Source organism: Monodelphis domestica, chromosome 7 (genome assembly GCF_027887165.1).
Source record: "Monodelphis domestica isolate mMonDom1 chromosome 7, mMonDom1.pri, whole genome shotgun sequence".
Taxonomy (NCBI): domain Eukaryota; kingdom Metazoa; phylum Chordata; class Mammalia; order Didelphimorphia; family Didelphidae; genus Monodelphis; species Monodelphis domestica.
In genome coordinates this window covers 243,589,187-243,603,329 of record NC_077233.1, presented here as the reverse complement: position 1 = coordinate 243,603,329, position 14,143 = coordinate 243,589,187, and the positions used below count along the sequence as shown (strand labels likewise).

At 37.4% G+C, this 14,143-nt stretch overlaps 1 pseudogene; it reads left to right on the top strand.

Annotated features, from left to right (window-relative positions):
- Window positions 1-414: 414 nt before the first annotated feature.
- The window catches only part of LOC100617180 (NADH dehydrogenase [ubiquinone] 1 beta subcomplex subunit 9-like), an 89,399-nt pseudogene continuing 75,670 nt past the window's right edge, over window positions 415-14,143 (top strand).

Here is a 14,143-nt window from a genome sequence, read left to right as displayed (position 1 = left end):
TGTATGATATGGAGGGGGACATCCGTAAAGTCATTCAATGTTAGTTGTTAATTCTACATTAAGTACTTCTCCTTTAAATGCAAATACTTCTCAGATAATAAATACTATTAGGATAACAGCTGTTAATGAAATAAATGATCCAGTTGATGATAGAACATTTCATATATTGTAAGCATCTGGATAATCTGAGTATTGTTGTGGTATGCTGGCTAACCCTAAAAAATGTTGGGGGGAAAAGGTTAAAATTATTCCAACTAATATAATAAAGAAATGAACTTTGATCATATATCATTAAGTATATACCCTGTAAATAATTGGAATCAATGGACAAAACCTCCTATAATAGCAAATACAGCTCCTATTGATAGTACATAATGAAAATGGGCTACTATGTAATATGTATCATGAAGTAAAATGTCTAGTGACGAATTAGCTAGAACAATACCTGTTAAACCTCCAGTTGTAAATAAGAAAATAAAGCCTAAGGCTCATAATATTTCTGGAGATCATTTAATATTACCTCCATGTAATGTAGCTAAACAGCTGAATAATTTAACTCCTGTTGGAATGGCAATAATTATTGTTGCAGATGTAAAGTATGCTCGAGTATCAACATCTAGGCCTACTGTGAATATATGGTGAGCTCGTACGATGAAACCTAAAAATCCAATTGATATTATAGCTCAGACTATTCCTATATTACCAAAAGGTTCTTTTTTACCTGAATAATATGTAACAATATGTGAAATAATCCCAAATCCTGGGAGAATGAGAATATAAACTTCTGGGTGACCAAAAAAATCAATAATAAATGTTGATATAGAATAGGATCACCTCACCTGCAGGGTCAAAGAAAGTAGTATTTAGATTTCGATCAGTTAGTAATATAGTAATTCCTGCAGCTTGAACTGGAAGTGATAATAATAGGAGTACAGCGGTAATTATAACTGATCATATGAATAGTGGAGTTTGATATTGAGATATTGCTGGGGGGTTTATATTAATAATAGTAGTAATAAAATTAATAGCCCCTAAAATAGATGAAATCCCAGCTACGTGAAGTGAAAAAATTGCTAGATCTACTGAAGCTCTTGCATGAGCTAGGTTACCTGCTAGTGGTGGATATACTGTTCAACCTGTTCCGGCCCCTGCTTCAATAGTAGATGATGCTAATAAAAGCAGGAATGGGGGTGGCAGTAGTCAGACACTTTTATTATTTATTCATGGGAATGCTATATCTGGGGCCCCAATTATTAATGGTACTAGTCAATTACCAAACCCCCCAATTATAATAGGCATAACTATAAAGAAAATTATAATGAGAGCATGAGCAGTAACAATTACATTATAGATTTGATCATCACCAATTAGGGTTCCTGGTTGACTTAGTTCTCCTCAAGTGAGGAGGCTTAATGCAGTCCCTACTATACCTGCCCAAGCACCAAATAGTAAATATAAAGTACCAATATCTTTATGATTAGTTGAAAAAAGTCAACGATTAATGAACATAGGTAAAATGGCTGAGTTCAAGCATTGAACTGTAAATTCAAAGACAGAGAATAGTAATCTCTTTTTACCATTAAATTGAGGCCGAAAGATTAGGCTCTTAGCTGTTAACTAAGATAAAGTAGGATAGATACCAACCAGTTTAGTATAAAGCATGTGTATATGTGCCCGGGGCTCTCCCTGCCTTTTTTTCTCTCAAGGCGGGAGAGACTATGTATTTCATAAAGGCTAGGCGGTTTATCACCTGCTTAAGGCTTTGAAGGCCTTTGGTCTATGTTTATCCTAAGCCTTTAAATACAATTAGATCTTGAAGTATAATAATATGGTTGCATTTCAAATTAGAAAAAGTAGTTAAGTAAGGCTACCAAGATCTATTATATAGTTGAAGAATTTAGCTTAATTAAAGCATTTGATTTGTGTTCAAAATATGCAAGATAAAGGCTTGTAATTCTTATTTAAGTGTAATAAATATAGGGATTAGTGGTAAAAATAATTGTGAAATAATAGTGTTGGAATAGGAAATATTGTTTTTCATGATGATAAGGTTCAATGTAGCTTTGAGTTGTTAATTGATGGAAATATAGTTAGTGTTGATGAATAAATAATTCGTATATAGAAGAATAGATTTAGTAATGTGGATAGAGCTAAAACAGTTGCTAAAAAGATATTATTATATAAAATTAACTTTTGTAGAATTAATCATTTAGGTATTAATCTTGTTAATGGTGGTAGTCCTCCTAAAGATAGAAGTGTTAATATAATAATAATGATCATAGGGGTGGATTTGTTTCATATGGTTGATAATGAATTATTTTTGGTTGCTGATGAGTAATTAAGTGTAATAAACATAGTATTAGTTGTAGTGAAGTAAATTAATAAGTTGAGTATAGTAAGTGAAGGATAAATTATGATAATAATAATTATTCATCCTATGTGAGCAAATGATGAGTAAGCTAAAATTTTTCATAAGTGTATTTGATTTAATCCTCCTCAGCCCCCTAATAGTGTTGATAAAATACTTAAAATTGTTAGAACATATATGTTTAGTGAGGGTGAAACTTGATACATAATTGAGTTAGGAGAAATTTTTTGTCATGTAGGAAGTATCTTGCCAGATAGGAGTGGAATTCCTTGTGTAACTTCTGGCACTCAAAAGTGAAAAGGGGCTAATCCTAATTTGATTGCTAGGGCTATGGTTATCAGTAGTGAAGCTCATTGATTATATATCTGGGTTATAGTTCATTGATTAGTTGATGATGTATTACAAATAATAGAAAATATTAAAATTATTGAAGCTGTAGCTTGAGTTATAAAATAATATCTGATTCTGGGTTTTGTGTATGGTGGGGGTAAGTTATTAATGGAATAATAGCTAGTGTATTAATTTCTAATCCTATTCAGGCAGTTAACCAGTGGTTGCTAATTAGAGTTACTGAAGTTCCTGTTAATAAGCTAAGTGAAACAATGGTTAATACATATGGAGACATTAGTATGGGAAGGATGTAAACCAACATTTTTAGGGTATGGGTCCAATAGCTTATTTAGCTGACCTTACTAGAATATGGTGTAAAGGAAACACATAGAATTTCGAGTTCTTAGATGTAGGTTCAATTCCTATTTTTCTAGGAACAAGGGGATTTAAACCCCTATAATTTATCCTATCAAGATAATTCTTTTGTCAGACATATTTCTTATATTTGTGGAGGAACACTTGATAATGCAATTGGAATAGAAATAAATAATAAACATAATGCTAGAGTAATTGGTAGAAATTTTTTTCATAACAAATATATTAGTTGATCATATAGAAATCGGGGGTATGATGCCCATATTAAAAAAAAGGCTGATGTTAATAATATTGTTTTTATTATAAAATTAATAGTGCTAATATGTGGGAAATTGTGGCTTAATGGTGGGCCAAAAAAAAGTCAAATTTGTAAGATTGAATTCAATTTGGTAATAATCATTTAGGGAATGATAGAATAATACATGGAAATATAATGATAAGTGGTAGGGTTGTAATACCTATAATTGTTGGTGTGATGTGTGGGTGTGGTACCTTCTCCAAAAATTTCACTTTCTGGATTTGGAGAGATAGCATGTTTCTTAACCTAAATTTATTCTCAAAAATTTTTAAACTTTTCAATTTAGAATAATTATACATTCCCTCCTGAAGAGGGTGTTGAAAAATACAGGGATCACTTAGGAATGCATGGCTGGCTTATGAGGTGTATGAATCAATTGGCAAGAGAAATAAAAAACATAAAAAATCCAAATAAAAAATATAATTTCTGCATGAAATATAGACTATATTAAACTTATGTGTAAAAATTCTAAGTAAAAGAAAAATAAATCTATAACGGGTTCTTTAATCAGTGTCCAATTAAAATGACTTAAGCAAGTATGCATTTACCCAATCAGTAGACAGGACTATAGAAAGTTTGCCACATCATGAAAGACAGAAAAGGGACTAGATTGTAGAAACCAGGTATGGATTTGTGTAGATGTATATGTGGCTTAAGGCATCAAAATTCATGTTGATGAATCTCATATTCTCTATTCTTATATGCAACTGCTCTGTCTAACCCTTTCAAACCTGCTGACAGGTGTTAGTGAACAGCTCCCTCTGTGGCTGAAGGGAAAAACTCTTTGGAGTTTAAATTGTTTTAAAAGTTTTTCTCTGTCAACAAATGTAGATCAATATCATCTCAGGTTCTCTCATTCTTTTTGGCTTGCCAGAAATGTAAAAGGGAAACATGTCCCTGGATATTGATCAGTGTTATAGCTGCCATTAGTGTAACAGTTAAAATTTAGTTTCTCTACTAAGAGTATTATATTTTAGAGATTTATTAAAGATTATTAAAATTAAGAAACAAAGAAATACAAAATGAGAACAGCACATGTAACCTACTCACTACATTTTACCTGCCTGGTAAAGAGCCACGTGTGCTTAGAAGTGGAAGCAGAGAGCCCAAGTAGGTGGTACAGTCAGTTTAAATACAAATTGTGTTCTCAGCCCAGGTGAGCACTCAGGTGAGATTTTAGGGAATTATGGGAACTACCAAGGACATCTGGAAATTGAAGTCTGGGGTTCAAATCTCTATTTTTACATTAGTGATTGAATGTTGAAGGAATCCATGATCTTCGCTTTCAAAGAATTGCTGGAGATCAGTTATAGTAAATTATTCTTATTTATAAAACTAATCAAAGTAAAATGTAGGAAAGGAAATAGTAGTATGTAGTGGTTATATATATATATATATAAATTTTCCTAATCTAATAAGATCTAGATATAACCCAAATCCTAATTTCTTCCCCTCAAAGGGATTCTTCATACTTGGAGACAAAGGCAGACTCTCTTCCTCTCTTATCTATTTAAATAATCTAAGTAACTAATCTATTCAAAATATATCTTAATATTATAGTTTTCAGCAATATTACTCTAATTGTACAGTGAAAGTTTTCTTTTCTCACAGAAGGGAAATAATTCAGCAGAGGGTCCTACACAGTCATGGTTTCACACAGCAGGAAGTCCACTTCCCTGTCAGGGGTGATCAGTTCCACCTGTAGTCTGCTTTTCTTCCTCTACCAGCAGCTCTCTCACATGCACAGACTTTCTTCACTTCAGGCTGTTGCTTTTTCCCTATCTGATTTTCCAAACTTTCCCAAAGGATCACAGGGAAATCATGCTGCTTCTCTCTGGACTTCTACTTCCCAGAGTGAAATGCCTGAGAAATTCCAGAGCAAATGTTCCTTCCTTACAGGTTCTTTTAGAATTCTATCCCTCTCTGACCTTTTTAGAATTCCACCCTTAAGGGCTCCTCATGTATCTTTCCATCACCCTATGCTTAAACCTTTACTTTTTGACTAACCATCTATTCCTAATTAACCAAATTACTTAATTAGCTCCTAATTGTGCATTTCAATGTCCATATTGTAAGGAATTTAATTGAGGGATTTGACTAAATATATGAGAATTTTAAGATAATGCTATGGTTGCCAATATTTGAAATTAATACAGCTTAAGTCAAAATGACTTTTAGAAGCTTTTATTCCCAAAAAATTGGGGACAGTAAAAGTAGAGAAATGAAAGAGAGAGTATAGTAAGAAGTCTAGCATATCACCTTAAATGTTGCTCCACTCCCCAGTTCAATCCACACAGAGCTTGTTAACCCCTTAGACAGAGAACTTGGTGTATCACTAAGCAAGGATTCAACCCATTTGGCCTCCTCCAAGAAGGGGAGGTCTCTGCAGAACTAATCTCTCCAGAAGTAAAGAAAGGAAAGTCAGCTTTTCACTCACCAGGAGAAGATCCAAAGGGAGAAGATCCAGGAGCAGTCTTGCCAGAAGCAGTACAAGAGCCACAGTCCCTGTCCAAGCTCCTTCAACATGAAAATTCAGGTTGAAGATCTCTTGCACAGAAGTTCATCATCTTTTATTGTCCCTTTTCATGCCCCTTCCTGTCCTTTCCTCCACTTTACAGCAACCAATTTCAATCTTTTCATTTGCTTAGCACTGCCCAGGAGGGCAGTGTTTGTAGTTTCTACCTCTTGTCCTATGAGGGTGTAAACTGTTATCAAAGGATTCACAAGTTTCTGACTGATTGAGTTGAAAGGATGGAGATTTCTAAGTGGCCTGCAAACTCCCCCACATAGTGTCAAATAGGGATGTTCAAGCTTTGGTTGATTAATTCAAGAATAGACTCTAAAAATCTTCTAGCTAAGGTGCATACAATATTACAACTTCTAGGAGAAAAATTACAACAGTTGGAGGTTAGAATGATATAGAAGAGTGACAAAAGCCACTGAGATGGAGCTCTGAGCAAGATCAATCAATATACTATGAATTCCAGAAATCTCTAATCAGTTGGTTCCAAAGTCTTCCTTGTGTCTAAGGGCCTTTCCATTTAAGGGAAAATGTATTTTGTAACTATTGAGGTGGTGGAAAAATAGAATATCATGGTAAAAAGTTATAATTGTTTATCATCAGAAGCAGAGGAGGGAGACACAATGATTATTTAAGGGATATATCCATCAATCATAATGATTTTGTCAGTAGACTTTTTCACAGGTGGCCAATTACTAATATGTTGTCATAAGATTTTTACTGGTCATCTACTTTCCAGTAGCCATCCTAGCATGGGCTTTCAAAAGAAATCAAATATCTTGTTTTTCATCAGTAGTATCATACAGTATAAGGAATTTTTAGGTGAAAGTGAAGTTCAAAAGGATGTGTTGAAAATAATTCATTGGGATGAGAAACATTTTGCTACAATAACAAACTGCAGTGTTACTGTAATATAACTATCTATAACAGTTATATGATTTTGTCTTATAATCTAAAATGATATTCTAATATATAATATCAATATTACTGATATATAACATACCAATCAGTCTTTACACTGTCTAATCTAACAGCGTCACTGATCCTCATGAACTAAATAAATTTATTAGATTGAAAACTGAATAAACTAGTAAAATTGGGTAAGGATATCAATTATGGTTTCACAGTTACAACTTTTTTCTTTCCTAGATACAATAAACATTTTTAATACTATATAATTATACTTTCTGTATATATATATATATATATATATATATATATATATATACTGAAAAAGAATAAAACACATACATGTCATGAAATCCAATACACAATTGTCAGAGAACTAGGGGTAAAATACCAGATTCATTCAATTTTATCTGGATAGCATCTAATGTTTTGAATAACTCTAATGCCACAAAATACTATAACAAAGTAAAGTTTTACCAAAAATTTTCCTTGTCCCAATTAATTAATACATGTATGTAGTCTCTTTTTTTGTTTGCACTTAAGACTAAATGTGAATATAGTCTATAAAACCATACAATTTTCCATGAAAATTAACGTCATCCCCATTTTCTAGGAGGGAAGACTTCACTTGTAGAACTTTTTAAAGATTAAATTTATGTTTTTAACTTCATAAAAAATTGTTGGAGAAACCTTTTTATAGTTAATAGAATGTGAGGTTGAAAGTTGAAATTGTTGAAATTGTAGAGTATATAGGTGAACAATTTAGCCTTAAATGGTTTGCTATCAAATCAGGCATCACATGCCAGAATCCCATTGGGGCACATCATCTCTTTATGAGTATTATCAATAATAATTGATCCCCACCCACACCCTCACCATTTCTATTCTCTAAAAAACTTTTATAATCTAACTTCCAATGTATTCTCCAAATATTCTGACTTGTAATTGGAAAGATAAATTTAGCCATCACTATAATGAGAGTTAAACAGCAGTATAATAAAGAAAATTATGGTAAGTGAAGAATATGTCTTTTGTTCTTCCTATGAAAATCCCATGGCAACTATCTGATGACATTAAGACTGGCACAAAATCTATGTTTAGAATCATATACACCAAGAAAGAGACATTTCCTGTAAGCTGAAACCGAATTTTCTATGAACACACTTTAACTGTGTTCTTCCCACTCTCTTCCAATTTAAGCTCCATATTTCAAGTATTTAATGATACTCATGAAAATGTAATAATCTCTTGTTGCTTTTGATAATACTTCTTTGAACTAACAACTGTGAGTTGTTATAGGTTTTTTAAAGTGTAGGTGTTTTAAAAAATCATTATGATCTTAAGTCATCGATATAGGATGTATAATGTGGACTCATTCTCTGTGCCAAGCAGGTATACCTCACTCCCTTAGAGTTCTGGGGTAATCCTAAGAATTTAGGCATATCTCTTCCCTACATTCATTGGCTTGATCCTTCACTAGTTGCTTCTCCTCCAATCCACTCCCCAAAATGCTAAACAAAAATTTTGAACCTCCATGTTCATTTAACTATATCATATAAACCATCTTTTACAAAGAAATATTAACTTCAAATATATAAAAAGAAATAAGCACAAATGTTCATATTCTCCAAAATATGTCAAGGGCACACTTTCTCCTTTCTCAATTTAATATCTGGGGAGAGTGTGCTTAAAGTTATCTCAATTTGAACTTAGCTTTGTTAACACCAAGTTCATTTCCAAATAAAGCTCTGCTAATGTATGACTCCCTTGTCTTGCCTACAATTTATCGAGATCCTGAAGTTTACTTTTTTCAAGTCACTCTGCATTGCTCGTCAGAACATATATGATGAGTAGTCTCCAAAATCCCATTCTTTAATACTAGGATGCTTCAGTAATGAAACACTGGGAATCTTGGATATTCATATATTGTGATATATGGAAAATGACATGATTGTTTTCCACAATTTTCAAGAGCACAAGATGACATTATCTAATTCCTGCAACTAAAGCAAAAAGAAGAAACATGGGGATAGCCAAAGAGCTAAAGTTTATACTCATAGAAGAGAGGATGAGCAAGATGTGGGGATCAAAGATAGACATGTGATATCTGAAAATGAACAGAAAAAAAGATCAACACTAATCCAGATATAAGGATAAGTGGTGGAGCAAGGTAATGGTCTCCTTTCTCAGAGGTCTCAAGCCAAACCCCAATAGAAATTGTTGCATCAATCATTCTAACCATCCATTCTTCTACTTTCATTTGGAGTTTTTAATTTTTTTAATTTTATTTTTTGGTCAGGATATAGGAGACTGTAGAGCAAAATTGTAGGGCAGCCCAGTACTGTAGTGGTAGTTTCTCGGTGACTGAGAATGACAATTGTCTTCGTGCATTATCAACTATTGAAGTACCCTCATGTGGCTTTGAAGTCCAAAGACTGAGGAGCAAAGTTTGTGGCATATGGGGCATGGGACTCCAGTTGTTACGGGAGGTGTGATTGTGGCCTGGTGTCAGAGTTCATGCGCAATGGCAAGACGTTGACGTTGTTCATCTTCAAAGGTGGTGGCTGTAAACCTTAAAATTTCTTAGACTTATAAATGTTGGAAATTTCACCATTGGGAAATTTCATACTTGAAAATTTTCCTATTGATAGTGGGTCTTGGCTATTGGAATGTGAACCCCATTGGCATGGGAGGCTCCTCCTCCTCCCTTCTTAAGATTACTTTAGGACAGAAACCTTTTGCTGGACAATGGAAAGGACTTTGACCTATGCTTAAGCATAGAACAGGAATTTCTTTGAGTCATGATTGATTTTAGAATTGATACAATGGAGATACTTGGAATGACAGAACCAAGTCTTGGAAATTGCAATCTCCACCGTACTCAGTCCTAACAGGATTTAGGAAGGGCTGCAGCATAGATCAAAATTTAATTATTCCAATCTCTACCCTACTCAGGGTAATAGGATTTAGGAAGGGCTGAAGCAAAAGATCAAGATTTAATTATTTGAGAATATGACCTCCAACAGACATGTGCAAAGTCACAGACCTCTGGGCGGTCCTGGGTTAAGCTAGAGCCACCATTGGCACAGGGAAAATGATGGACAGTGATTGGTAGATGTGAGAACTGAGGGGAGGGAACTTGGATGGTTTCCTTAAAGATAGAGGGGTCTGAGGACTGGGGGGTTGGTTGGAGAGTTTTGGCTCTGAGTGGTTGGAGAGGTGCTCTGAGAAGCTTGCTCTGAAGGAAGCTGGAGGTGGAGGCCCCTGAGACTGTTTCTCCATTTTGGTCACGTGAGTAATAGGGACTGATCTCCTTTCTTTGCCCCAGCTATCTAAGGGCTTGGGCCTTTTGGCCCAGCCTAAACAGAGGGGGTATTTAAGCCCTATTCCCTTCTCTCCCCTTCTCTCTCTCTCTCTCTCTCTCTCTCTCTCTCTCTCTCTCTCTCTCTCTCTCTAATTCCTTTCTTCCTCCTGTTTGTAATTAAACTCTATAAAAGGCTGACAGCTGACTTGAGTTTTCATTTAGGAATTACATAGCTGAATTCCTTGGCGATCTTAAATTAATATAAATCAGTCTTTTAAAGTGATTTCCTTGTCACATGGCAGCATGGTTAATGTGGGTTCACCAGCTGCTTCTGACAGAGGCAGCAAGTTCTAGTTGCTTTGGTGTAATGCCAGCCCACTTCAAGTTTGACTTTAGCTGATCCTTATATCTTTTCTTTCGTTGGCCTTGTTTTCTGAGTCCAGCTGACAGTTCACCATAGAATACCTGTCTTGGTAGTCGCTGTGGGTCCATGTCCAGACCATTGTAGGTGGGTATTGAGGACCATTACCTCGATGTTGGTGGAGTTGGCTCTGTCGAGGACTTCCTGGTTGGTAATTTGGTCCTGCCATTGGATCCTCATGATTGACTGTAGAGAGCTTTGGTGGAATTGATCCAACTGTTTCATGTGCTTCCGGTACAGTGTCCATGTCTTGCAACCATACAGGAGCAAGCTGAGGACCACTGTGCTATAAACTTTGAGCTTCATTGCAGTGCTTACACCTCTGTGTTGGAGGACTTTGGAGCACAGCCACCCGAGTGCCTGGCTGGCCTTTTGGATCCTGGCATTAATCTCGTGGTCTAGGGACCCATTGTTGGCGATGGTACTGCCCAGGTACTTGAAAGTGTTGATGTTAGAAAGCTGCATGCCATTGATTGTAATGCATGGCTGGTTAGTTGGCCTCCCTGGTGCAGGTTGGAAGAGCACCTCTGTTTTGCTGAGGTTAATAGTCAGGCCAAACAGTTTTGTTGTGGTAGAGAACCTGTCCACAATGGTTTAAAGATGATTTTCTTGGTGGCCATGAGATCACAGTCATCTGCGAAGAGAGCTTCCAGGATGAGTCTCTCTGTTGTCTTTGTTTTTGCGGTCAGGCAGTGAAGTTTGAATAGTGAGCCATCCAGTCGGTATTTGATGTAGACACCCAGGTCTAGATCCATCACAGCATGTCATAATACTTGGGTGAAGTATAGGTTGAATAGTACCGGAGCGAGGACACAGCCTTGTTTCACGCCATTAGAGATGTTGAAGCGATCAGAAGTCTCTCCAATAGATAGGACTTCCCCTGTCATGTTGACATGAAAGAGCTGGATCAGTTTGACGAATTTTGCTGGGCAACCGAGCTTGCTAAGGATCACCCACAATTCTTCCCTGTTCACTGTGTCGAACGCCTTTGTCAGGTCTATGAAGACAATGTAGAAACTCAGGTTCTGCTCAAGGCATTTTTCCTGCATTTGTCTCACTGTGAAGATCATGTCGATGGTGCTGTGATCTGGTCAGAAGCCACATTGTGATTCAGGCAGGTTCTGCTCTGAAACAGATGACAGGAGTCTGTTGAGTATAACACAGGTGAGGATCTTTCCAGCAGTGGAGAGCAGTGAGATGCCTCTGTAGTTGTCACAGGCTGCTCATGTGCCTTTGTTCTTGTATAGGGCTACGATGGAGGCATCTCTGAGTTCTGGGTGCATGTCTTCCTCTTCCCATATGCTGGTCAGCACTATGTGGAATGCCTGGAGTGCCTTTCCATTTAAGGCCTTGTAAACCTCGGTTGGGATCCCGACTTTACCGGGTGCCTTGCCTGCACTCATTTGTTTAATGACTTTTTGGACTTCCTCTATTGAAGGAGGGACGTCAAGTTGTTCAATGGTGCGGTTTTGGGGGATCTGGTCAAGGGAGCATTGGTCAACTGAAGAGGGTCGGTTGAGAAGCTGACTGAAGTGTTCTTTCCACTTGTTGCTGATGCCTTTTTTTATCTTTTATGAGAGTGTCACCGTCAGAGGATAGGAAGGGAGTGGTGGTGGGTTTTAATGGCCCATAGATAGTCTTTAGGGCACTGAAAAATTGTTTGTAGTTTTTTGTATCAGCAGAACGCTGGATTTCTTCTGCCTTTTTTCCTCACCATGAGTCTTGCATCTTCCTGATCTCACACTGTGCCATGGCTTGGAGAGACTTGAAACTGTTCTTTTAAGGAGCAGAGTTTGGGTTATTTTGCCACACCATAAAGGCTTTGTTCTTTTTGCTCAATAGTTCTTCAATAGCAGTGTTGTTCTCAAACCAGTCCTGGTGGTTGCGTTGTTTGGGGCCTAGGACTGCCTTTAATGTTTCCTTCAATGCATCTCTGAACTAGTTCCATTTCTCGGTTGAGCTTCCAGTGAGTGGTCCCTTGGCAGATAGCTTGTCATTCAGGCAGGACTGGAATGTTTGCAAATAAGATGGATATCTAAGATGATTCACATTGTAAAATGCGAGAACTGTCTGGGAGCATTTTGTATGGCGAGGCACAATGCACTTTTGAAGAGTCACTCTAACCAATCGGTGGTCTGTCCAGCATTCAGCTCCTCTCATGGCTTTGGTGATCTGTACATCCTGGATGTCTCGCCGGCGTACAATAATGTAGTCAATGAGATGCCACTGTTTTGATCGTGGGTGCATCCACATTGTTTTATATTTGTTCGCCATTCTGAACACAGTGTTTTTGATGGTGAGTTCGAACTCTAAGCATTTACTGAGTAGCAGTAGGCTGTTGTTTTTCATTTTGCCCATGCCGTATTTTCCAAGCACTCCTTTCCATCTTTCATGGTCCTGGCCAACGTGGGCATTGAATTCTCCCAGTAGTATCAGCTTGTCATTTGTGGGCACTTTTGCAAGACAGCACTCAGGTCAGAGTAGAACTGCTCGATGGTCTCCTCTGTGCTGGTCAGAGTTGGGGCATATACGCTGATGATTGTGGTGTACTGGCCTTTGCTGAGAGGTAAATGGATCTTCATGAGCCTCTCGCTGATGCCCACAGACAAGTCTGGCAGCTGTTTGAGCAAACTGGTCTTTATAGCCAGGGCAACACCGTGGATTCTGTCTTCATTTGTGGCTCTACCTTTCCAGAAGAAGGTGTATCCAGTGATGGGTTCGCTGAGTGATCTCTCTTCTGGTAAGCGTGTTTTGCTTAATGCTGTGATGTCAATGTTTTATTGCACCAGTTCTTTACCAATTAGAGCTGTTCTTCTCTCAGGTCTTGGGATATTCTCTCTATCAAGTAATGTCCTGATGTTCCATGCTCCTAGTAGGAGTTTCTTCGTATTTTGTTTCCTTTGATTTCGACCACTTAACAGGATGACGCACCAGCCACAGTGTGCTGACTGGGTGTTTGTAGGACAGGCAATGTTTGAGTCACCTTTTCTAGTCCCCGTCCTTGATTAGGGTGAGCAGTGCTGTCCTAGAGAGGGCTGCTCAGTCACCCAGGATGCTGCCGAACATCCCTGTTGCCCTACAGAGCTGAGCGACCACTGGTCCGTGGGCCGCCTACGGGCAGGATTGTGACGACAACTGCCAGTGGTCACCTCCACCTGTTGCATCGCCACTCCCCCATCACCGCAGGTATTGAAGAGGGTGGAGGGGTTAGAATAGATGAGTGTGCACAAAGATAATTGTGTGTGAAGGAGATTTAAGTGGAAAAGTCGATGCACAGAGACAGTCCCAATCTCTCGGCGTTAGAAGCCTGCGTCCAGTGGTACGAAAAGTGATACAAACATGGAGCTGACGAAGCTCCAAGAAGGGAGACTGACAGCCCCAAAACCAAAACAAAATGAGAGGAGCAAGAGCACTGCCAAATACAGGGAGCAAGAAGGGATAAACTCGAGAAAAAAACAGAAAAGGAAGAAAGAAATTACAATAGACAGCTTCTGCACAGGTAATGAGCAAAGAGCAAATGAAACAAAGGGGGAGGACCCAGGAAAGGAAAAATCAGAAATCCCAGCGAATTGGATACAGGCTTTGGAAGAACTCAAAATGCAATTCAAAACACAATT